The sequence below is a fragment of the Chrysoperla carnea genome, chromosome 3, assembly GCF_905475395.1.
Source record: "Chrysoperla carnea chromosome 3, inChrCarn1.1, whole genome shotgun sequence".
Taxonomy (NCBI): domain Eukaryota; kingdom Metazoa; phylum Arthropoda; class Insecta; order Neuroptera; family Chrysopidae; genus Chrysoperla; species Chrysoperla carnea.
In genome coordinates, this window is record NC_058339.1 from 91,703,039 (window position 1) to 91,729,893 (window position 26,855).

The following is a 26,855-nucleotide window of genomic DNA, read 5'->3' on the forward strand; positions in this document are numbered from 1 at the left end:
TTGAATTTGTGCCCCCATAACCGCCGTCATACACCCTTAATTAGTTTAACACAACGGATTTTTTCCTGTTTTCAATAATTTATTAAGGTTTTAACTTTCATTTAAATAGTTTTTTTTTTTTTTTTTTAATCCACCAACTAGTTTTGGAGAAATCTATGAAAACAGATCATCCACTCACTTTTGAAGACATTTATTTATTCTAATAATTGGGCAACCTAAATGGCCGAGCGGTCTAAGGCGTTAGACCGTTCGTCTGTCTAGACTTAGGTTGCGGGTTCGAATCCAGGCAGCGGCAGTGTGAACAATTATAATTAATGGGAGTGCAGAATTGATCACATTGTCGTCGCTTGGATAAGAACGAAGTAACCGACTCCACCCACATCAAAATGTAATTGTAAATATTAATGAAATTAAAATAAATAAAGGTTAACAAATAATGATGTGGGTGGCCTCTGTTATAGGCGTATATGCCATTATTATTATTATTATTATTATAAATAATTGGGCAACCTCCTCTAAAATTTTCGAGATTAATTTAGACTTAAAAATTAAACCTTTCATCCAAAATTGCCCTGGCGCTCATACTTCCTTAACAGTAACTCATCATAATTATTTAGCATTCATCATGATATTCGAATAACATTCGTATAAATATTTTTAATTAAAAATATCACATCATTTTCAATGTTTTCGATGTAGAAATATAATAGTATATTGTGTAACAAGTGCTATACAATGCAGTGGATGGACTGATGTACTTTTTGTAATTTAACTCGTATGACGTTGCTCCAATGACATAAAATGTAGCTGACAGTGTCTTCTACATTTTTTATTTGAAAAACTTTTCCCTTAAATCAATAGATTCCGAGAAAAACGCATTCCAAATTTTTTTTTCCCATTTTTTTGGATTTTCTCAAAAACAGCGGAACGAAAAATTCTCTTAATTTTTTTTTAAGTTATTTACATGCCTCCCTAACGATCTATAACCTCAGAGTCACTATTGTAATTTTTTCCAGTCAAAATGCCAGATTTACTGTACCATCTAAATAACATTCTGAATCTATGAGCTGTCACACGTATTTTTACGACAATTATCTCTATATTCCACCAATTTAAACTTGTTAACAATACTAAGAGAACGGATTTATAAATACGAACAAAATCGAGCACGAAAGAGACAATCGATATCAGCACGATAATATTAACTTTCAATATAGTAGTTTTTTATAATTGGGATTTTGAAACAAAAAATTTTTCTTTTTTTTTTTTGACAAAAATGGAAAATCATAGATAAGTTTTATAACAGAACTAATTTTTTATTTTTTCATGAGAATTTTAAAGTTCCAGGCAGGTTTAAAAAAGAAATGTTCGTAACGGACCGTGAAAAACAGTTCGGAGAAAACGGTACGCAGCCCGCATGAGTAAAGAAAATATATTTGTTGTAACTGTGTAACATATTTTGAACATCAAAATTAATTTTAAAACATACACAGCTGTATTATGTAATACATATAGTCGTTTGCTACAAATATTTTTAGCCTAAAGCTGTTGATATTTGAAGAATGTTGCCCTATGTGCACTAAAGTGTGTTATTTCATAGAATGATATGTATACTGTTATTAGTAGCTATATGTATCCATTAAATTTTCTGTATGCTTGTATATTGAGCTATGTTTACAACACGGTAGTTGCCTGATAACTATACTTGATACCATGACGAAATTTGAAACTAAGTTAAAATTGATTAACAAATTCGCATTTGTAATTTTTTCTTAATTTTGGTGTTTACGAATTACAAATTAAACATTAGTAACCGTAGAGGAAGGAAGTGAAGGTTATCTACATAACGGTCACGGTAGTGTTTGTTTTTATACCATGTATATATGAAATATACATAGTATATTAAGTTTAGTCTCAAGTTTGTAACGCTTAAAAACACTGATGGAACGAAAAAAATTTTGGTATAGGTAAATCGATCGGAAATCGATCCGAAATATCGTTTTTTTTTCAAAAATTACTCGGCCAATCGCCAAATAAACTCGATTTTTGAATTTCTTGGGTCAAAATTACCTTATAAACTGAGTTTCATCAAATTCCGAAACAAATATTTTTTTACGATTTTTTCGAATTTTTCTAAGGGGTACCCCTTGAAAAAATTGCAAAAAATCTATACAAATTTATCGTCTCCAATTTCGATAAAACTCTGTATATAAGGTAATTTTGACCCAAAAAATACAAAAATCGGTTTCATTTAACGATTGGGCGAATAATTCTCGAGATAATACCGGAAATCGATCCGAAATATCGTTTTTTTTTCGAAAATTACTGGGCCAAACGCCAAATAAACTCGTTTTTGAATTTCTTGGGTCAAAATTACCTTATAAACTGAGTTTCATCAAATTCCGAAACATAATTTTTTACGATTTTTTCGAATTTTTCGAAGGGGTCATAAGGTCATTTGGGTCTTGGCTGCGTAGGACCTATCTTGTTAACCGTTAGAGATAGAACAAAATTTTAAATGTAAAAAATGTTCCTTATAAAACATTTTTTCGTAAACATCACTGTTTACCCGTGAGAGCACAAAATTGTATAGTATGTATGTTATGGTTATATCAGTTATAGTATCAGACAGAGTAATCAACACTGTCCATACATGGTATTTCGACAATTAACTCAGTCAATTGTTTGTTTTCTCTTGTTAAAGTTGAAATTGTTTTTGAAGCAAAGCGTGAGAGTAACTGCTAGTGTGTATATAACACTATCGTAATAAGCACAAAATAGAATACAATATAATATTATTTAGTTAATGTAAACATTTAAAGCTTATTATAGCTTACAAACCACATATTAGAATCTAAAATGTATGTTTACCACTGCATTGAATATGATATATTGACTACATATCTAAGGTAACTACAGGCTGGCACCTGGTGTTCAAACAAGTTTCAAGAATGGAGCTTAAACATACTCAGGTGAACATGTTTCTTTATACATACAAACAAAAATTCATTTCTAACTTTCTAATTTCAGTTTTCTTCGAGATATTGACTTATTTATAAGCACATACAAGACCATTAGGTCAAATATACATCAATTTTTTGTAGGTACGGTCAGCCTTAAATATTTAGCTAATTTAACCCGTCAGTACTCACATCAACGCGTTTCGCACAGGCGTCAAATATTTCATGCGGTAAATATTCTTTAATTTTTAAATCATAACCTCTACATAATTTTATATAAAAGTTTAGTGCACTAGCTAATTCAAGAGTTGAGAGTAAAAATATTAGAGCAGCGAAGTGGTCTAAATAATTTAATTCATTTTAACTAATTTCAGCATATTTCTATCAAAAGTTTTTTTTTTACTGTACTTGGTGCGACTTATTATTAATTTTTTACTTACATCTTTATTCTTGTGATGAGATAAACTGTCACAATTTCAGAAGAACATGAAAAAAAAATAGCTTTTAAAACTGTATATAAATTGAAAAAATCTGACAAATTCATAATTCAATAATCGAAAGAGAATCGAATACGCTCGACAAAAAAAATGTTCGTAAACGATCTTGTCACATCATTATGTTAATTAATATTTGTATACAGTGTATACTATTCAATTAACATTATTACGTCACAACGATGTTTTACGAACAACGTTTTTGCCGGGCGTTTCTCTTTTGAAAAGTTCGTTTAAAACTATTTGAAATTTTAAAATTTTCATGGAAAAATAAAAAATAAAATCAGTTTTCTTATAAAACTTATATATGATCTGTCCATTTTTGTCAAAAAAAATTTAATTCAAAATCCATTCTATCAAGAAAAAGTTTCTACCACATATTCGCTCCGTGCGTGAGTTTCGTTTCCATGGTAACGATACACTACTTTAATTATAGAATTGTATGGATGCATATATAATTGTATGGATTGCATTTAAGACTTACATTTAAAATTTAATATTTTTGTTTCACAAATTTAAATAAATAATTATGATAATTTACATTTGAAAAATAATATTTGTTCAATTTGATTTTTTATTTTCACAATTTTTAATGCATAAAGTTTAATTAATTCGTGTTTTTCAATAATTTTAATTTGACATTTCTATAACATTAACATGTAAAGAATTGCAAATTAGTCATAACAGCCCCCTTTAACTCCAAAATTTTTCACTTAAAGCGCTGGCATCGATTTTATTGTCCCCTACCATGACTACGCACACAACGAATACCATTTGAAGTGCTGGCGTGTTAAATAAAACTAAAATCTACTGCTATTCAATTGAAAATTTATAAAATTGCTTTTTAATATAAAACGTGTGCGATTTAAAAGAAAATTGCACTATTATCAAACAGGCAGGAACATAACAGCTTTCTAAGCTTTATAATAAAAACAGACCATTCGGTACTTATAATCAACAATTGAGTTTATTTACCAAAATTAGTTCCACAAAAAGTTGATCAATAAGTTGGTTTAGATAATACAAACATATAATGTATATACAAGAATCTATCTCTAATAATAATCTATCTGTAATGTATTCAAGAATTTATTAACTAAAACCGATGCCGATATTATCAATTCCATGAATTCAAATTATCTACACGTGGCAAATTCATCTATATCTGCTTATCAAATCAATCTATTTATCTATGCGAAATTTATGATATACCAAAAAATAAACTAATGCAGTTATTACATCAGAATCATCATATTTAACCTCTTGACTACTGATGTCCCGTATATGGGACAAACTAATTTATCTCAGTCCCAAATTGGTTTAAATTGAAAAATTAAATTTATTCTTACATTTTACTCCATCTTTGATCAGCATTCTGAACCATAAATTAAAGATTTCTGTAAAAAATACAAAATATTATATGCAAAACAATTCATGGCCATCTTTTCTGAAATACTTAATGAATTATGACTATTTTACACTTAGAAAAATTGAAAACTGTGCATATATTTGAGCTGTGTAAAACAATCCCGTCGAGTTTTATAGAAGGGGGGTGAGTGAGATCAAGGGAGGTGGAGGCTATAAAGTCGCGGTTTTTACTCTGAAGCCCAGTGAAGCGGACGGATTTCAAGCTGGTATATTATAATCGTGTTTGTTAGTCAATGAACGGAACGGCTGAACGAAGCTGGATGAAAATTGGGATAGAGATTGACTATAGTCTGGAAGAGCGCATAGGCTACTTCGTTGTATCCCGATATAACGTATGGCCCCCATTGGATTGATTTGTTTTAATTTTTCATAGAGCAAAGCATCGACACGATTTTTTGCATAGTTAGTGGTAGTTTAGGTTCGGATAATGACACAGTCTAAAGAGTTTTTTAAAAGTTATTGAAATAAATTCTTATCTCATTTTTCTCAAGAAGGCTTGATTAATTTACACAGTACCGATTAAAATTCTCAAAATTTCATAACGAGAAACACCGCGGGGTGTAGATAGTATAAATATGAAAATAGAATTAATATTAAAAAATAAACTTCAATTTTATAAAACCAAACTAAAACTAAATTCAAACTAAAGGCACGAATTATAATTTGACTAAAGGTATTATAATGGTCCATTATTTTAGATATATAATATTAACTATAATGATATAATGTTTTATATATATATATGTATATATATATATATATATATATATATATATATATATATATATATATATATATATATATATATATATATATATATATATATATATATATATATATATATATATATATATATATATATATATATATGTATATCTATAATGATGAATACAAATGATTTATTCAGTTTAGTATTTTAGTTTAATAATTTTGAAAGTATTTGCCAAACGAAATCCACACACAACGAAGGAATTTATTTGGAATTGAAATGTAGGGATGCATATATTTAATATTAACCCTACTTAAGCAACGTTAAGTTTACTTGTTATTCAATCAAACAAAAATTTCGGTCCCATCAATATCGTCATATAATCGGTAATCGTGAAAATCGATATGTAAATGTTTGTATTAAAGTGGAAGAATGTTCCATAAATGAAAGTATTCCAATGTCGATTGGTCGCTTTAACGGATATATGATTAATTACGGTCCAAAATAAGGTTAATTGGCCTTAAAATAAAGTTTATAGGGTTCATAGGTAAAGTCAGTATTATGTTAATTTTTATTGGTAAGGAATATTGGTCATTTTAGAGTTTTAGACGATATGTCATTCTAACCGGTGTTGTATATACATATATATATATATATATATATATATATATATTTCTGAAACCTTTAGTCTGAACTTTTTATTTCAGATAATAGGGAAATGTGGTACAATTTAGGCCAGTTGTAGTGCTTGAACTTTTAGAAGATGGAAATATACGTGTTTGTTGTCCAGGTTCTGACTTACAGCTTCTTAAAATACAAAATATCCCTGGATTCTTCTTTCAGAGAGACCGGAATATTTTTAACTGCACCGCTAGTTTCAAAATTAAGAATATTGAGCGAAAACAATATTCAGATGAGAAAATGAGTATTAAAGTTATATCCGCTTTCCATCGGCATCTTAAACACGGTGATTGCCATAAAACCCATAAAAATGTAAAACTAGACTTGATACCATAACAAAATTTGAAAATAAAATTAAAATTTATTAAAAAACGAAGTTCTTTCAAAGATTGTTACTCTAGCAAAACAAAATTTTATTTGTTATCTCTATGGTGATACCGTGCAATGACGTCTGAAATCTTTATCTCCCTCTTTGTTTAATTAGTATTTATAAACGTTCATATGGCTCATATTACTAAATATTTTCAAAAACCAACTTCACTTTTCTGCCCGCACAGTGAGAAGTCTTCATCTGAAGTGATACAAAAAAATTTACTAAACATCCCTATTTGACAATTTTTAAAATGATTCGAAGCCTGCTATGAGATCAGTCCCCAACTTACCACAATTTTACACAAGCAATGAAGGGTTAAAGACTAAACACATAATAATGATAATAATAATAATAATAATTTTGTAATTTTGAATTCTATAAACAACAATTTATTAAATATCGTATCGTTATAATTTTAATCTACACAACACACAACACTTATGTTTACTATAAAGTACAAAATTATTATTATTTTACTAAATACTAGCCAATATCCATCCGCTACGCAATGGAGCAATTTATCAACTTTATAAATAATGATCATCACATGATATAACTTACTGATATGGACCCTTTAACCCTATTTTGGTACACATTCATTCAACATCAGTTCACTTGAAATCAGGTAAAAAGCAAAGGTATTTTTACATATTTAAACTAATTATGGTAAGTTAGCACAGATCCTTCGAAGCTGCAAGGATATAAAGGATACACATCTCGTAGTGGTCCTAACAACATATTAAAAAATCAGAACGTTCAGAAAATCAGTTTTCTAACGATTTAAGTGATTTCTAGTCCAAGTTGATCCAATTGACCAATGTTAACAAAGTTCCATAGCGTTTTAGGCTATTATTTTATTGTAAGCCATATATATATACATATATATATATATATATATATATATATATATATATATATATATATATATATATATATTTATATATATATATATTTATATATATATGATGTGGGTGGAGTCAATTATTTCGTTCTTATCCAAGCGACAACAGTGTAATCAATTTACCGCCTCATTAATTATTAATTATAATTGATCTAACTGCCGCTGCCTGGATTCGAACCCGCAACCTCTCAGCCAAACGGTTAAAGGCGATTGTGCCTTTACTCACTCGTCCAGTGAGCCGACTACTGAACTATATGTTGGATATCGTCATGGGAGAGGGAGATCAAAGGAGTCTTACAGTTAGTTTTGGCTTTCACGTTTGGCTGGTCTTGAATGAAATGCTGCTGATGAAATTACATACAGGCGCACCAACGATTATAAACTTATTTAATATCTATATTTTCAAACAACAAAACTTAATAATGAGTATTTATTTATTTATGATAATAACCTACGTCACAACTTTGTTTTATATATAATTAAATGCGTGTATATCCACCAAGTACACCCCCCTAACATACTTACCATTACCCCCTCCCTCCACAAGGTACTCTTATAATATAATAAGAACTACTAAAGACTTAATTCATAATAATATACAAAGCTAGCGATGTAGTGTTGAATCTAAATTACTTAAAATTATAGGAATAAGGCCAGGATACAATTTCACAACTTATGTGATGAACCGCATAATCTTTAGCACAGAAAATGCGACAAATTCTTATATATAGCTCTCATAAGAGACCGAGGAAAGTTTTAATTACTCCAAGATTAATCAATATCTGCTGAGAATATTCAAATAACATGATGATTGAATTTAAAAAAAATCTCAAAGAGTACGGAGTTCAGTGGGCTCACGCACACATGTTGCGTAAGTATCAAACATAAAAATTTTTGTAATCGGCTTGTTGACTTAAAAAATTTTTGAATACTTATAACTTCTTCGTTTTTTAATCAATTTTAATTTCACTCACAAATTTAGTCATTGTATCAAGTTAACTTTATCATTTTTATGCGGAATATGGTAAATTCGACATCAGGCAACTACCGTTTTGAAAAATGCCTGGCCCTTTATAAGAAAAAACTGCAGTTATGATAATTTTCGACGAGGCAAAAGCTCTAAGATTTAAACTTGATTTTAAGCCACTAAAATTTCTATCCTTAGGAAATTAAATTGATTAAAGTACCCTGATTCTAGAACTAAAACATATTATATAACTATTTTATGGCACACTTAGAATTACCTCTTAAGAACTATTTTAATTTATTAAATCTATTTCTTATTCATAAGATTTTAAATTGATTGTATGTATCACCAAGTGTTTCAAAATTATGGTATATCTAATGCTGAACACACAATGACGCAATACAAATATTATTTTAGGAAACATTTTATGTAAAGATTCTCCTTACTAAGTACTATTTAGCTTAGCATTTTCAAAAATGAAAAGCTATTTTAACCGAGTTATTGAAAAAGAATTCTGAATTCGTTTCAAAAAATTATGTCCAGAAATTTTAGATTTAGTTTTTTTTGTACATTCGGTAAATATGAGAACAGGTGGTGTTTTTCAAATTTCTAGACCAGAACACCGCCTTAAGTTATCACAAAATTGATTCACTCAGAACCAGTTTAATATTTGATTATGGTAAAAGAGAATAAGTAAAATTGATAAAATCGCAAAAACTTTATTTTTATATATTTTTTCAACAATTTTTTCTTTTAAATTTTTTTGCAATTAAACGATTGGAATCGTCTGAGGAAATATATAGCAATCAATTTGATTCGGCATTTTACCTTATAAAACGTGATACCATAGTTTTAAACACTCGATGATACAGAATATTGTTTGGGGTTTTAATAATTATTTTGCATTTTCGTATCATAATAATATTATTAATATTAATATTTGTAGATTTTATTATTACTATAAAGATACTTTATAATTGTCACATATAGATTCTAGTTGCTAATAATCTATAGATTTTCAAATATTAATATTGAAAAGGTTTTTCCAAAAGGAAAATTTCTTACACACATGGATGATACTTTTCAATTAATTAAAATCATATTAAGTATATCGAAATAATATCTGGATATCTTAAGGGTATTTAATGTTCTTAAGTTTAAGTTTGGGAGGGTCTAGATTATGATACTTTACACGAAATATTATGTTAAACATTATTTTATCCAAGCTTTAATAGAAAAGAGAAAATTAAACTTTTATTTATTAATATTTTAACTGATGTATGGCTATTCTCTAATTCCCTATCGATATTCTAAGATATAAGGAATATTTGGAACAATTAAAACATATTTTTTCGGAGTTAAGTTTTTTTATTCAAATAACTTCCAATGATTAAAATTAAACATTTGGAAGAAATTCGGAAGAAGAAAGTCGGATGCCTTTTGGTGTAGAACTTTGAGAGCTTATTTGCAATGCTATTTGGAATAATCACTGGTCTGGCACAATTTTTAATTGATGCAGAAGAAAAAAATTATTTCAAATTTTGGTCGTTTCGAGGCGGTCCAGCCATTTTTAAAAAATTTTATCTTGATCGATATCGCGCGAAAAAAACTAATATTGACTTCATTGAGGTTTCGATCGAAGCGTACTAACGGTATCATGATCCGAAGAGCATTTCATAACAGTCGAGTCGTTTCGAGCCGGTCAAGTTTTTATAAAATTTATTCCTGATTGATTTTTTCGATAGAAGCGAATTGACGGGGAGATCGAAGTGAATATGATCCGAAAAGAATTTCACAACATTCAGTCGAGTCGTTTCGAATCGTTCAAGTGTTTTTTGTCTTGATGAATATCGCGCAAAAGAATTTATTTTTTTATCTTTCTTAAAATTCTTTATTATATTGGTTTAGTCAAATTCTTTATGATCTTAATTTATTCGTGTGGACCTCAAGGGTCGCTCCAAGCCCTACGCACGACGTTTTGATGTAAGCTATATTTGTAGAACATCATAAGAATTTTTCTTAGCAACATCCTACTTTCTCAAATAATTAAAATAATGCCATATTTATAAATTTTAGCATAATGAAGCAATTCGAAATTTCCCTCGTCGAAAGAAAACATTAAACTTTCGAGAATATTAATAAATTATGGTTGTTTAAAACTCTTCATAATGAAGATAAAATTCAAATTCAAATATGTGGTAATCGATAAAAACAAGCACAAATACACAGGTACTGCGGAAACTAATTTTGTCATTGAAACAATATTTTTTTTATAATGCTAGTGAAACGGTGGTGTGTTATGAAAAAAGAATAAAGCACCAACTTCATTTCACATATATTTTCATCATTTTTCCTATATTTTCATCGCATCATGGTTCGTTCCTGAATATATCAACAAATGTTATATAAAATTGATTAAATTATGGTGAACATCAAATAACTGTCATCATAAATACCACATACAGGAGCTACACGTATAGTGCTACATTTATGTAGAAAGCTCTATCGCACAGCAAGCTGTAGTTAGTAGCTAAGAGCTATATATAACTGGTTCCATATAATTCTATAGTCAAGCGCCAGCCATAGTATTTTAAAGTCTAAATCAAATTAAACATTGGGCCTTGTATGAGAGCAGATATTTTTGTTTTTCTCAACATTTCGATCCCGGGAAACGAGCGAAAAATAATCATGTCGAAAAATATGAAAAACGAAATTTTGACCTTCGGTTTTTCATGTAATACGTTAATAAAAAAAAAAATTAACAAAACCTATCGAGTAGAGTATCAAAATATGTTAAAATTTATTTATTAGTAATCAATTGGTATAAAACTTTTAATATTATTTAATGAGAGGGTTTTTTTAGTACAGGGTCTCTAAAAAGTCTTAAATAAAATAAAAATTTAAAAAAATGTTAAACCCGACTGCGTTATATATACTCTGAAAAGAAAGAAACAAGTCCAGTAGTTTAAATAGCAACTTTATCAGCCGGAGCCTATTAAAATTTAGACCAACTCAAATCTTCCTAATAATACGCCCGGCTATTAAAGTGGCTATGTAAACTACTGGACTGGTTTCTTTCTTTTCAGATTTTATTTAACGCAGTCGGGTTTTAGATTTCTTTAATTATTTATTTTTTACATGCTCTATAATATAAAAAAAATACTTAATTTCCAGTGTAATAATGCTCACAATTATTACATTTATAATTGGAAAAAACTGATTTCCTGGCTCATTTACGCCATCAACTTTAATTTAATTTGGTTGAAATTATCTTTTTTATAGGCCACTTTGTATAAGTAAGTATAATCTTCTAAATAGGTACAAACACAGATAACCAAATAGGTTGTCCCGTTGGAAATATAATTACTGGAATATTAATAATAAAGTTAATGGTTTATAAGTCATTTACAAAAATAATTATAAGTAATTCTAAAAAGTTATACAAAAAATTATTAAAAATCTGATAAAAACCTCCACATAACCGGTGTATATCAAGCTATCTACGTTATAAATACGGATGTTCCGAAACAATCACCTTCATCTCACTGACGATATCAAACCGTGGTTAAGGTAATATGAGCACCAAGGCAACTTTAGGCTTGTGGTTAAAATTATTTTTGTACCTTATTTTCAACTTTGATAATGAATTTTTTATAACTTCATGCATGAAGACGAAAAATTAGAATACAATTTTTCGATATCTGCCCTATTTTTCAAAATATCGCATGTTATAAGTAGGTAAACAAAATTTTTAATTTTCGATATTTTGAAAATTATTCTAGATATCGAAAAATTTTAATCTTACTTTTCAAGTTAAAAAATAATTAACCATCAAAATTGAAATAATATATATATTATTCTTGATTTTTGTCCCCACTACCGTGCTCATACATCCTAAATTAGTCGAGCACAAAAAAAAAATGGGTTTCTTTTTTTTTTCAATAATTTTTTAAGATTTTAACTATAAATAGTTTTTCTTAATTTCTACCAAAAAATTTTGGAGAAATCTATGAAATCATATAATCTATCTTTCGTTTTCCCATAAGAGCAATGTTATAAATACTACTTTTGAATAATCGGGCAAACCCCCTAAAATTTTCAGAATTGATTTAGACTTATTCCAACTTCATATAAAAAAGCCTTTTATCCCAAATTGATCTGACGATGGTACATCCTTTATGGGGGCCAAATAGATACGGAATGTTGAGGTACACCCAAAGTATGCGACCTCATACAATTCACAACCCTCCTCCCCCCAAATACTAAGATTTATTTCTTGCAAGTTTCTAATGATTGTGTGGCTTCAAAAGTACTCGGTATGTCTGAATCTATTGCCACCTGTCTTCACACTGCAAGCTAGTAAGCAGGTTAATCCGCAGTCACCTTTCGGTAAAGTTTCTTAACTAAAAATTTCATTTCATGACGCGAAAGAGACCAAACACGCGAGCCGATTTCAATGATTCTCACGTCAATCAATTTGTCTATTTCATAGGTATTCATTGATACCCCACTTAACATATTCAGCCAATTTTTTTCTTTTTCACTATATGGTCTCTGGTGGTCCCCATATTAATTTTTCATTGAGTATTCTTCCGTAGCACTCGCAAGAGTCAGACAAATCCACTGACGTAAGGATAATCAAAATCGGTCAACGCGTTTGATTTCTAGTGTGCCACATAGGAACATACATAGACACATAACCATTTCTTTTTGTCTCGCAGTCGAATAATAAAAAATATTTTTTTCTAAAACAGTCGAAAATTGTTATTCAAATTAAGGGTACTAAAGGTAAATTTGTGGATCCTGAAGGGGATATATTTTAACAAAATACAGTCAAAAATTGATAATTGTACCGAAAATATAAAATAATTCTTTCTACATTATATGGATGTCGAAAAAGTATATAGAGGAAGTACTGAAAGCACCCTCTTGTGAGCTATTAACAAACAAAAGTTTCCATTAGTAAAAACTCACTCTGGATTCAAGCAACATTAACTTTTAAAGAGATGGTCGAGGTAATTTTTATTTTAAAATGCGTTTTCATTATAACGTGTAGATGGGTGCAAAAAAAATTCAAATAATCTTCTTTTTTCTAAGTTTTCATGAGATAAGTTTACAAATTATAATCAACTATTTACAACAAATGTTTCCATAAAGTTGGCTTTCAGCCAACGAATAAACAATATTTATGTGATGCTGATGTGTTTGTTGTACTATTTACTAGAGAAAGCTTTCATTCAGAGCTTTAAGGTATAGGACACTTAGGCGCAGCTTTAACGAAAAATTTTAAACTTGCCTTATATGTTAAAAGATATGTTCAAAATTGAAATGCACTGGGTTAACATAAAGCTGTTAACATCTGTTTTTCCTTCTTAAGCCAGATAATCGAGCCCGTCTTGAAAACTGCGAATTGCTGAAAATAATTTTCTAATGGGTACTTTTTTGCGCTGATCTCGAATTTTTTTTTTCAGTTTGCTTCCCGAAGTTAGAAAATAAAATTTGGCCATTCTTAAATGCGGAAATTGAATTGAACATGAAAATTTCGGTTTTTTTTGGTCAATCTTTGAACAGAGGGGTCAGATAAAAAAATCTTTCAGAAAAAAATTGTAGATCGAGTACATACGCACAATTTCTCGACAACTGAAGGTTATTTAAAGGTCATGGAGCCCAGATATGCCCATTTTTACCGTTTTTTGTATTTGTTTTTGAGTAGAAAATTAAAATAATGTATGCCGGGAAAGGCAGTAGTTTTTTTCATCTGTTTTACCTCGTTTTTGTTTCTTTTTTTTTTTTTTTTTTGAATTGCCCGACTTCCGGAGACAAAATCCACCTACAAATATGTCGAAAAATTTTTATAACTAAAACACTATAGTGCCCTATTCTAAAAGTTTTCTGACACTAGTCTAAGAAGCTCCGTAATGAAGTAACGTATTGTTTTGTAATATTCATATAAAACGCAGATGGTTTCTGAATAAGTTTCGTGATGCTAAATTTTTTATATTTTACAATTTTTGTTCTATATAAATAGCTATTTATATTTTCGTCTTTTGATATAGCTTTTAGAACTGAATTTTCCAGGAACAATTTTATTCGAATAAAATATTCCTAGAAATATAATCAAAAACATATTGTTTTCAAAATTTTATTTAAACTGTACACAAATATCATCTGATAGTTCATATGAAGTACACCATTTATTTCATTAAGAAAAAATGATGTTTTTGTAAAAGTGTAAATGAGAAACTTGTTTGACTCAAAATTAGCTTCAACTTTTATTAAAACAATTTTTATGAAAAACTTACCGTTTCCGAGCTATAGTAAAACAATGTATGTTTAAAATAAACCAAGAAAATAAAAAGGAAATCAAGTACTCCTTTTCAAAATTTTAAAAAACTTAACTTTCAGATTTTTTAGCAAGCTGTATTTCAAAAACGGTAAGTTTTACAAAAAAATTGTTTAAATAAAAGTTGAAGCTAATTTTGAGTCAAACAACTTTTTATTTACACTTTTACAAAAAAATCATTTTTCTTAATGAAAACCGTGGAAAACCCTTTTTTTGATACTTTAACGCCACCTACTTTTTGTAATTTAACTCGTATGACGATGCTCCAATGACATAAAATGTAGCTGACAGTGTCTTCTACATTTTTTATTTGAAAAACTTTTCCCTTAAATCAATAGATTCCGAGAAAAACGCATTCCAAATTTTTTTTTTCCCATTTTTTTGGATTTTCTCAAAAACAGCGGAACGAAAAATTCTCTTTATTTTTTTTAAAGTTATTTACATGCCCCCCTAACGATCTATAACCTCAGAGTCACTATTGTAATTTTTTCCAGTCAAAATGCCAGATTTACTGTACCATTAGTCTCATTCAGCTTTTGAGCTTTTTCAGATCTGGTTCTAAATTCTTTCCTTTTTTTCCATTCGTTCCGAAATGTTGGCTAATCAAAATGCTCAAGAGGACGAACGTCCGTAGAGCTACCATTTTACTTAGCGATAGAATCTATCAACAAAAAAATGAATGAGAGGAATATAATTTTCTTCACAATAACTTTTTCCATAGAAGGGTTGGTTTAATTACTTGTTCGTAGCATTTTATCAAATTGTGTTTGTTAATTATATTAAAAATTTTAAAACTTTGTATATATTATTTATAAACATACTGTGTTCATTCACACACAAGCGCTATAAAAAGAATAATTAACCCGTCAGCACTCGCGTTATGAACATTTTACTCATGTTTAAGGTAGTGTGAGCGTCAAGGCAAGTTTTGACTTGTTGTTTAAATTGTTTGCATTTTATTTTCAAATTTGATGACGAATTTTGTTATAAGTTCATGAATGACGATACACACATATCGAAAAATTTTATTTCTTCTTTTCGTCTTATATTGTTAAGTTATAAAATAATTCAACATCAAAATGGGAAATATATTTTTTAAATTTGTGTCCCCTGCCCTACCGTGCTCATATATCCTTAAATAGGTGGGCCCAACTGATTTTTTTTTTTACAATAATTTATTAAAGTTTTAACTTTAATTTAAAATTTTTTTTTTAAATTTCGACCGACTAGTTTCTGAAAAATCTATGAAAGTATATCATCCATCTACCGTTACCTTATAAGACCATATGTTACATGTATCTACTTTTGAAGTCATTTATTTATTTAAACGGTCGTTAAATTTTCGGAATTTGAATCTTTTTCTACTTTCTATAGTTTTAAATAGTTTCGAATTATAAATTTTTCAACCTATCTAAAAAAATATATAAGTCTTTCAGAATTTGTGAAATTAACTAAAAAACGAAGAGTTACCAACCTGAAATTTTTATAGCGTGAACCAAAGTAAAATGTAAAAAATTTTCCTTAAAAAAAAATTTACAACTTTTGTTTGAAATATTTCATTGTAAACATCACGGTTTATCCGTGAGAGCGCAAATTAGGTTAGAAGCATTATATAGTATGTATGCAGGTATTGTATACATTTTAAATTTATATGTAACATACAGTATGTATGTATTTGTTTGTTTATAGCATATATCCACTTTATAAGTGCGAACAAAAATATTTTTATTACGAATTAACTCAGTCTATTTCTTGTTTTCACTTGTTTTATTATATTGCTTTTGTCGTTTTTCTTGAAATATTATCTATAGATGAATAGTTTCTCGAAAAAGGAGAGTAACAATTCAATAATTATTTCGATGATTAACGTTAGCATTTGAATGGATCATATATAAATATTTAAAATATATCAAATTGAAAATAATAATCAAATTTAATATGATGAAGTTGTTCATTGAAAATAATTTTTAAAAGAAAAGTTTCGTTTTTTTCTTAATTCCATTATACATTCAATAATTATTAATAAAGGAAAATATACTTATTTTTATTGAAATGGGTAGAAAGACGAAGAATACATTCAAACTAAGGAGAAAATTATTTAAATGTTGCACGAATATTTTTAATTTGAAGAGTATAAAATACATACAAGTATAAAAAGGAAGGATAATTCTTTTTTATTTTTTGAAAAAGGATAATGAGAATCAATTAATAATATGGAATCATTTTTTTAAAAACATTTTTTATTGTATGTATTTGTGTAAACTGTGTCACTAGAAAGGTTTGTAAAAAAACTAACCTACTTTTATGAATTTCATGCTTCATTTTCTCGTTCCTGTAAGGCCATTTGATTTCTATAGTATTTCTTAAACACAAAAAATTGTCTTGTTGTTCAGAAAATCAGATTGTAATTTCAGCCCATTTGCCCCTTGCAAACCTTACAGTTTTGCGATGATAGGTTAGATCCCAGAATTTATTTAGTACCTAAATATTTTTCCTCGTGTTCTTTTTTCGATCTACATTAGAGGCTTTGGAGAGATATTCTTTTCTATGTTAGAAATTTTTACCTTACCGGTCTATAGGGAAGTTATTGTAATAATCCGCTCATAAAAATCGCGGTCTTCAAATTTTAAAATTTGCAAGTGGTAGGTAATTCCAATTTTTTTCAGATTTCGAAAAAAAAAACCGTATTCAAAACCTGAAAAAAAAACCTTTCGTCTCACAATCAGATTTTGAAAACAAAAACAATTGGCAACATTCAAAAGTATATACAAAAATTCTGTTATTTAAAAAAAAAAATTGTTAAAATCCGATGATTTGCCTGAACTGTACGAGAAAAATCGTTTTTCTCAAAATTGAGTTTATGTATCGAGTTAAAATTTACCACACATTTTATGATCATAAGTTACATCATTTTCCGGAATTTCAACACAATTCCTTTATTTTTCAAAAATCAAAGAAAATATGGAATACAGTATTTTTTTGAGATTTTTATGTTATTTTGCTAAATTCAGGACTCGATCAACAGAAGCAGAGATATTCAAGAAAAACGTCACCAAAGAAAATAATGTAGAAATAAATTGTCCCAAAACCGCGACCAGATTGTCATGCGGAACGTTCCGGAACCGGAAAACTCCTTTTCTCTCTGTTTTACATCGAAAGAAACCTATTTAAAAGAAAGCCTTCTCCCAAAATTTTCCTAATTAATAATCAAAATCCGGTAGATTCACGCCACTTCAATATAAATTTGTTGGAATATTTTTATAACTCTTTATTATACTTGGAATTTATTCGTGTGGATCTCAAGGGTCGTATCAGCCCCAGCCCACGACTTGTTTCCTATGTGATCCCGAATCGAACCACTCTGTATTCACGTAGTGTATACATGATTCTATTTTTACGTGTATAAAAGGATACGATAAGTTATTGTATTAAGTATAAAAATGATAATCGTAGGATTTTCATAATAATTATTTTTAATCCAACTTAATGTTATTTTTCCTATTCGTATCGTGTTCTTCTGTTCACGTGTAATAGCTTAACGTGAAGATAAAAAGAAAATTATTTCAATGATAATTATTTTAGTTAACGGTAGCTTTGTTTCTTTTTATTGGTATAGTTATTAAAATTATTCATTTTTTTATTTCATTTTATCGTTTGTAATTTATTTAATTTGTATTATATTTAAATTGTTTGCATCTACATATTTCAAGGTAAATTACTTCAATAAGTTGGTGATTTTCAAAAAAACAAGTGAAAACAAACAATTGACTGAGTTAATTGTTGAAATACCATGCATAGTCAGTGTTGATTTCTTTATCACATTACACATACAAACATGTGACACATACATAACTGATAATCAAGTATAGTACATATTATAAAATTTCCGCCTAATTGGCATCCTCACAGGTAAACAGTGATGTTTACGAAAAAATGTTTCAAACAAAAGTTCTCATACGAGTTAAACTACAAAAAGTAGTTTAAATTCCAAAAAGTAGGTGGCGTTAAAGTATCAAAAACAGGGTTTTTCACGATTTTCATTAAGAAAAAATGATGTTTTTGTAATAGTGTAAATGAGAAAGTTGTTTGACTCAAAATTAGCTTCAACTTTTATTTAAACAATTTTTATGAAAAACTTACCGTTTCCGAGCTATAGTAAAACAATGTATGTTTAAAATAAACCAAGAAAATAAAAAGGAAATCAAGTACTCCTTTTCAAAATTTTAAAAAACTTAACTTTCAGATTTTTTATCAAGCTGTATTTCAAAAACGGTAAGTTTTACAAAAAAATTGTTTAAATAAAAGTTGAAGCTAATTTTGAGTCAAACAACTTTTTCATTTACACTTTTACAAAAAAATCATTTTTTCTTAATGAAAACCGTGGAAAACCCTTTTTTTGATACTTTAACGCCACCTACTTTTTGTAATTTAACTCGTATGACGTTGCTCCAATGACATAAAATGTAGCTGACAGTGTCTTCTACATTTTTTATTTGAAAAACTTTTCCCTTAAATCAATAGATTCCGAGAAAAACGCATTCCAAATTTTTTTTTCCTATTTTTTTGGATTTTCTCAAAAACAGCGGAACGAAAAATTCTCTTAATTTTTTTTTAAGTTATTTACATGCCCCCCTAACGATCTATAACCTCAGAGTCACTATTGTAATTTTTTCCAGGTCCGGCCTTTTTTTCGTCTATAATGACTGAATCAAAATTATTAGAGTGGCGCTAGGTATTACAGCTCGTGTGTAATCATTATAATGAGATAAATAGATAAATAAAATAATAATAATTTACAAAATCAATTAACGATATGAAATCTATAATTAATATTATATTTATAATCTATATAGTTAGTTATAAAATTTAATTAATTGATTCAGTATATTTATATTTATCATATTAGTTCATCTAATTGCGTTGATCTATCTCTATGATATATATCTATTAACTATCATAGAGATAGATATATATTTATTTATCTATAATTCAATATATCGCGATCGGTTCATGGTTTGGCACACTTACAGTTGCATTTGTATCTATGTTTGCACAAATAATTTATTATTAATTAAATTTATAAATATTTGTTTATTATCAATTAAATAAATTATTTTTCAGGAATTTTTATACGCAATGTACGATATGCACTGTAACAAAATACAGTGAAATTAGCTGTTATAACCGAAATGTATGAACCCTTATAGCTCGTTTTGTGGTTAACCAATCAATAAATATGTCAAACAAAAGTTGCAGAGTTTGATGGAGGACCTCATGTTCTCACATCAGATTCGACTTATTTCTCCGGAGTTGCTTTAATAGTCAATTTCGATCCTAAAACGTAAGAGAAAGAATAACACTTCAAGTTAGAAAGTTGGTTCTCATTAAAAAAAAAAACATTTTTTATTTAAAACATTTTTTCGAAATTCGTTAGCTTTCGGAAATAATGACTTAAAATTTTGCAATTTAGTCGAAAGAAACTACGCTAGCAACACAAACATTGTTTTGACAAAAGTTTTCAAGGATAATAAACGTTATTCGTCTGTGTCAATAACTTTTAAGCCCAGCTAAATTTTCAAAATCATTTGAAGAAGAAAATCAAATGACCTTGAAACTATAATTTCAGATCAAATTCATGGACACAGGCAAATGTTCTATCTGTTTTCTTTCGATTAAATACAATAATGGCATAGTTTTAAGTCGCATTTCCTCCGAAAGCTTACTATTACGAAATTTACATATTTTCAACTTTGATGTAGAATTTTGTTAACATTTCATGACTGTAGACGAAAAATATGAACAAAATTTTTCGAAATCTGCCGTAGTTTACGAAATATCGAAAGTTAAATAATTATACAAAATTTGCATTTCTCGATTTTTGAAAATTATCCCGTAAATCGAAAAATTTTATTTTTACTTTACGCCTTATATTGACAAGTTATAACACAATTCACCATTAAAATTGAAAATTTATATTTATTTTTTAAATTTGTGTCCCCACTACCATGTTCATATATCCTTAATTAGTCGAGCACAAACTTTTGTTTTCAAGAATTTATTAAGATTTAATTTACTTTGATTTAAATAGTTTTGTTTTAATTTCCACTGACTAGTTTTGGAGAAATCTAGGAAAACATATCATCCATCTACCGTTTTACCATAAAACCAATGTTCAATATACCTACTTTTGAAGTCTTTTATTTATTTAAATAATCGGACAATCCTCCCTAGAATTTTTAGAATTGGTTTAGGCTTAGTCAAATAGTCAAATTATAAAAAACAAATCAATCCTTTTATCCAAAATTTCCTTACCGCTCGTACATCCTTAAAGCATACATGACATTTTAAGTTTTGATTGCATTTTTAATAAGCATAGAGTTTGTACACAGATGTTGACAATAATTTGTAAACATTGATGGATGGATAAATACTAAGTAGAGTTCGTACAAAACAAAGTGGCACTGAACAAGAGAGAGTGTAGATACGAGTGCACATACATATACATCATACACTCTCTCTTGCTCGGTGCCACTTTGGTTTGAACGAACCCTAGGTATAATAATATCATAGATAAGATATCTAGATAATATGAAATTAATAGCTTAAACAACAGTTTGTGAGATATTTGTGGTTATATATAAGCTGAATATTACATGTGGTTACTATATCATTCTAAGATTTTGTAGACATTAGTTTACATAGTATGTTGTTTGTTTTAATGTTGACTTTATAAGTGTACTTAGTCACCTCAAACCATTCACCCACCTATATCGAACGTTTGTCATCTTACAAATATTTGTTTATGTGGTCTTAGGACAAACATTTCATATTTAATAATTTACAGAATTTGAATACCTTGAATCTATTGATAAATGGTAATTGACCTGGTAATTACAATTCGAATTACTGGAAAATCGGTACTCTTTCTGTTTCAATTAGTTCAAATTTTTATCACTATTTGGCGGAATTAATTTTCGATTTGTTCACAGAATTGAAAAATAAAACATTTAAAAATTAAAGTAGCACTACTATACCTGCTGTGCCCATGTTCATGTCACGTTGTCTACTACATTAGAGAATATACAAAATTTGAATCAATACACACATGCGCGCTGGAAAAGGGGGTAGTGTAAGAGAGTGCCCCTATTGTCTTGAAAGAAAATACACGAAAAAAGATGAAAAATTCATTGTTCTCTACTTTTTTCCACTTCAGTGTCATACAAAAAAATGCATGCCTCACCATTAATTAAACGTAAAGTAAAAACGCTCAATTCGTCAATAAAACCACATCTCCGCTTCTTCCAGAAGTTGTTTTGTTCCTTTTGTCACAGTTCAAGATTCGCATGCATATAATAAAACAGCCCACGCATAACACTTTAACACTCAACTCTTTCTTCTTTTAGAAATGTTTTCTTCTTTTTTTGCCAATAACTAGCTGAATTTATTAAATGCTATCTTTGTGAGGATCACACGCCTCTTGATCTTGGGTGCACATCTACCGTCTTCAACTATAAGAGCTTCAAGGTATACATATTGATTCACTTGTTCCACCATGCGGTTATGAATTCTTAATTCGCATTTTGTTTTTGTTTGCTTCGCCATCATACACTTTGTCTTACTTTTGTCTATCTAGAAATTGTTTGAAAGCTTTTGAAAAGCTTTGTTTTTCAAAAAAAGAATTGTTTTTAAAAAGCTTTGAAACCTCGAAATTTTTAGAAATATTTCCAAAAATAAATTATTTAAAATCGTATTTCCTAAGATAATTATTAAAAACTTCGGAAAATCGGTCAGCTTTTATCTTTGGTTACGAATATCTTTTATAACGCTTACAGTAGTAATCTAATAAACAACAAATTCCATTTTTGTAGTGAAGTTAATTTTCGTAAAAAAATATCCATTTTATAAAGATTTTTACTAATGAGCGAGTTATAAATTCAAATTTTGCCCTTTAATCTTATATATTTAAACGAGCAATTCTTGTATATATATATATATATATATCAACGATCTTGGAAATGGCTCCAACGATTTTCATGAAAATGAGTATGTAGGGGTTTTTTGGGGCGATAAGTCGATCTAACAAGGTTTCCTTTTAAAAAACGTCGTTTTATTCGTTTTTTCATGAACTGAAACATACATCGCAAAATATGACTCTTCCTGACATCTATTGGTGTATATCGTAGTTAATGAAATACAATGCAAATTATAACCCTTCCTGACATCTATTGGTGTATATCGTAGTTAAGGAAATAAAATACATTACCAGGACATTCAAATTGGTTTTTTGTGTGGAGACATTTAAAACGGTCTTCTATTAGTGATAAAATTTGTGTCTTTTTAACTCAAAAAATACCGAGCAAAGCTCGGTCATCCAGATATTATCTTTTAAATAGTTAAATTAGTGGAAAAAGTGTCAGAACCCGTTTTTATACAACGTTAAACTTCCTCCGAAAATATGTGTTGAAATATGAATTTTTTCACAATGAGTTGAGCTAAAAATGAAAACTTTGATGAATAAGACCTTCCTGTTAATATTAATATCTCTTATTTAGAGAACATTTTTTAGTGGTGCTTAGCAATCATTTTTTCGGTGTGAATACAGATGCACCCCCGGAATGTAATTTTAGCGACGCCCATGGTATACACAATACATAAATGAGTTGATAATATAATTTATATAAATGTAAATTTAATTTAGTAGAACAGTATTTTATAGTGTAGGTAGTAGTTTTTGTTTAGTTGAAATTAGTTTTAAACAAGTGAAAACAAATAATTGACTGAGTTAATTGTTGAAATACCATGTATAGTCAGTGTTGATTTCTTTATCACATTACATATACAAACATGTGACACATATATAACTGATAATCAAGTATAGTACATATTATAAAATTTCCGCCTAATTGGCGCCCTCACGGGTAAACAGTGATGTTTACGAAAAAATGTTTCAAACAAAAGTTGTTTAATTTTTGATAAGGAACATTTTTTACATTTAAACTTTTGTTCTATCTCTAACGGTTTACAAGATGGGTCCTACGGACCCAAGACCCAATTGACCTATGATGCTCATTTACGAACTTGACCTCACTTTTTACGTCCTGAGTACGCTGTAAAATTTCAGCTCGATATCTTTTTTTGTTTTTGAGTTCGTCCACAGACGGACGGACGGACAACCGGAAATGGACTAATTAGGTGATTTTATGAACACCTATGACAAAATTTTTTTCCTAGCATCATTATTTTTAAGCGTTACAAACTTGGGACTAAACTTAATATACTATGTATATTTCATATATACATGGTATAATTAAAGTAGTTCGGCTGTCACGTGATTAGTCAACTAGTAAACTAGACAATTTGTATGACGTAAATGTAAGAAAATGCTCTAAAAATATCGTAAAATAGGCAATTTGTATGACGTAAATGTAAAAAAATGCTCTAAAAATATCGTAAAAGTGTCAAAAACCAAAGTATTTTCATGTTTTATTTTTGGAAAGCTCCGTGGGGTAACATTTTTTTTTTGCATAAACAGAGTCTGTGATAAATTTGTTTCATGATGAAATCTTTTTTGAGGCTCATTCACCGATTGATTTTTGTACAATTAACATTATTGTGATTTCTTCAATTCCAAATTTTGCCCAGCAGGAGGCCCTAAAACTGTGTTTATTTGTGATCAAAGAACTTTGAACTATCAAAAAAACCGCAAAAAAAAATTAACATTCATCGTACTTGCCCAAACTGCCGAACTACGTTAAACAACAGCTACAGCTTCTATTAGCTATTTAATGCAGCTGGCAAGTAATGAATAATATCGTATCTACATAAAATATCGTTTAAATTGTATCGAAATGTATAGTTTTTTTTTCTAATACAATTACAATCTACATTGATTTTGTTAAATGTATCCAGTCACGTGAAAAATTATTGTATTTATACAACACAATTCTAATGCCTGATTCATACTGATTGTGAATTTTATCTTTTATGTTAAGAATCTATATTTGTTTATGCTCTTTTGTAGCTAAGTTTTGGGTTCATCTCAGAAAATTCGCTATGACCAAGCAAATCATACGCATCTTAAATATCCAAAAGTATCTGTCTCGAAAAATCAAACAAATACAAAAAAATTTAGTACGTTTTTAAGGAGAAACAAAAACGTGTTTATTTCGTTTGAATTTTTTTTAGAAATGTGATATAGGGTACTTTCGGCAGTGAAAAATAAATTATGAAATTTGATAATTTTGATTTTGAGTCATAAAAGCACTTTATTGTTTTACTATATTAAAATTAAAAGTTGTCTTTTTTTAATTTGTATACCACGTGACCCAAAACACGAACCACCATGATGTGACATTATATAGGCAAAAATAATATGCATTAATTACTCATTTGTTGATTTCTTTCATGGTAGTTGTAGGTTATTTTACCATCAACTTTATGTATGCATATAATAATATACGACTGTTGTTTTTACCAATATTACGTCACCAAAATGGCTGACATGATTTTTGCGAGAATAAAAAGGTTTAAAATTTTATTTAACTTTATGGCAAGAAAGCGTGTTTATTTTGCCAAAATATATTTGTTTGTGCCTTTTTATAAGTAAAATCAACATTTTCAAGTACATTTTCAAACAGAGTAGAATACCTTTAATGATTTTGATTAGACATGTTAAAAATTTTAAAAAAATTATTATGATTCTTTCAGTTTGAACTAGTCCTTTAAAAGTTCAGTGATTTATGAACAATTTGAATGTTATAGATATAGATTGTTGATATAAATAGTGTTTAAAAATTAATAGTTTTATTTTATTGTTCCAATACAAAATATATTTGTTGTAACATATTAATTTATAATTCATATGATCTGATCTGATATCATTTGGATAGATATAGATATTTGTTATTCACAACCTTTCTACGTCGGGTATAGATGTACTAAGTCAGAAAGTAGGAGTTTATTAGTTAAATTACCTTTATTATCTGATAAAATAAAATAAATCAATGTTTACTGCATTTGAAGTTATTTTACTTAATCAAGAGGAGGGTAGCATATTTGATACAGTCTTTAAAGTCATAAAGCAGAACTTAAATGCATTATTTCTAAAACAAGAAGTAAGAGTAAGTGAAGTAATAATTATATAAGAACTCTAGAATTTTTCAATATAAAATTGGTTTTTACTCCAATTTCCTAGATCAATTTTTGTATTACATAAATATATTTCGACTATCAAGTAGTTATCATCAGTATGAATGAAGTATAAATATCGTATATTACTCGTTGCTAATTTGGTGACGGTTTGCAAACTTATGTTTTGGTTTGTGTACAATTTATATTTTTCAAGTATTTGACAAATAGGGTATTCCACTATTTTTGAAAACGTACTTCAAAATGTTGATTTTGCTAATAAAAAGCTACCAAAAATTTATTTCGGATAAATACAAACGCTTTCTGGCCAAAAACTTAAATTAAAGTTTAAACCTTTTTTAAACTGTCAAAAACGCGGGCATACAATTTGATGACGTAATATGGGTATCACTATACGAAATAACACAAATAATTTTGACAGATATATTCATAGACATCTGATTATAATATAAATATAAATACTTATTATCTATGTATATGATATACCCAGCTCTCTACACTGAACTAACTGATGGTCTATGACTCATACTTAATATTTTAAAAGAATTATGTGCTTTTATGACTCGAAATTAGAATATTTAATATTTTTACATAAATTTTAACTTTTTTCAAATTTCATGATTTATTTTTGACTAACGATAATACCCTATTGTCACGTCAGCCACTCAGCTTCAATCAGGTGATTAGGTCAATTATGATTAGCTTATTCATATCGATGATGACATAACCATCCGCATAACAGGCTATGTTATTTAGTGTATTTTTAATTATTTAATTACTTTCATAATTGATCTTTAAGGTACCCAAATTTTTCTTTTCTATCATATTATGTTTCGTTAACTATAACATAC

The 26,855-nt window shown here is 28.4% G+C and overlaps 1 protein-coding gene across 1 annotated transcript in view; it reads left to right on the top strand.

Annotated features, from left to right (window-relative positions):
* Window positions 1-26,855, top strand: part of LOC123294539 (5-hydroxytryptamine receptor-like) — a 120,100-nt gene that overhangs the window by 85,271 nt on the left and 7,974 nt on the right. The window lies entirely within an intron of this gene.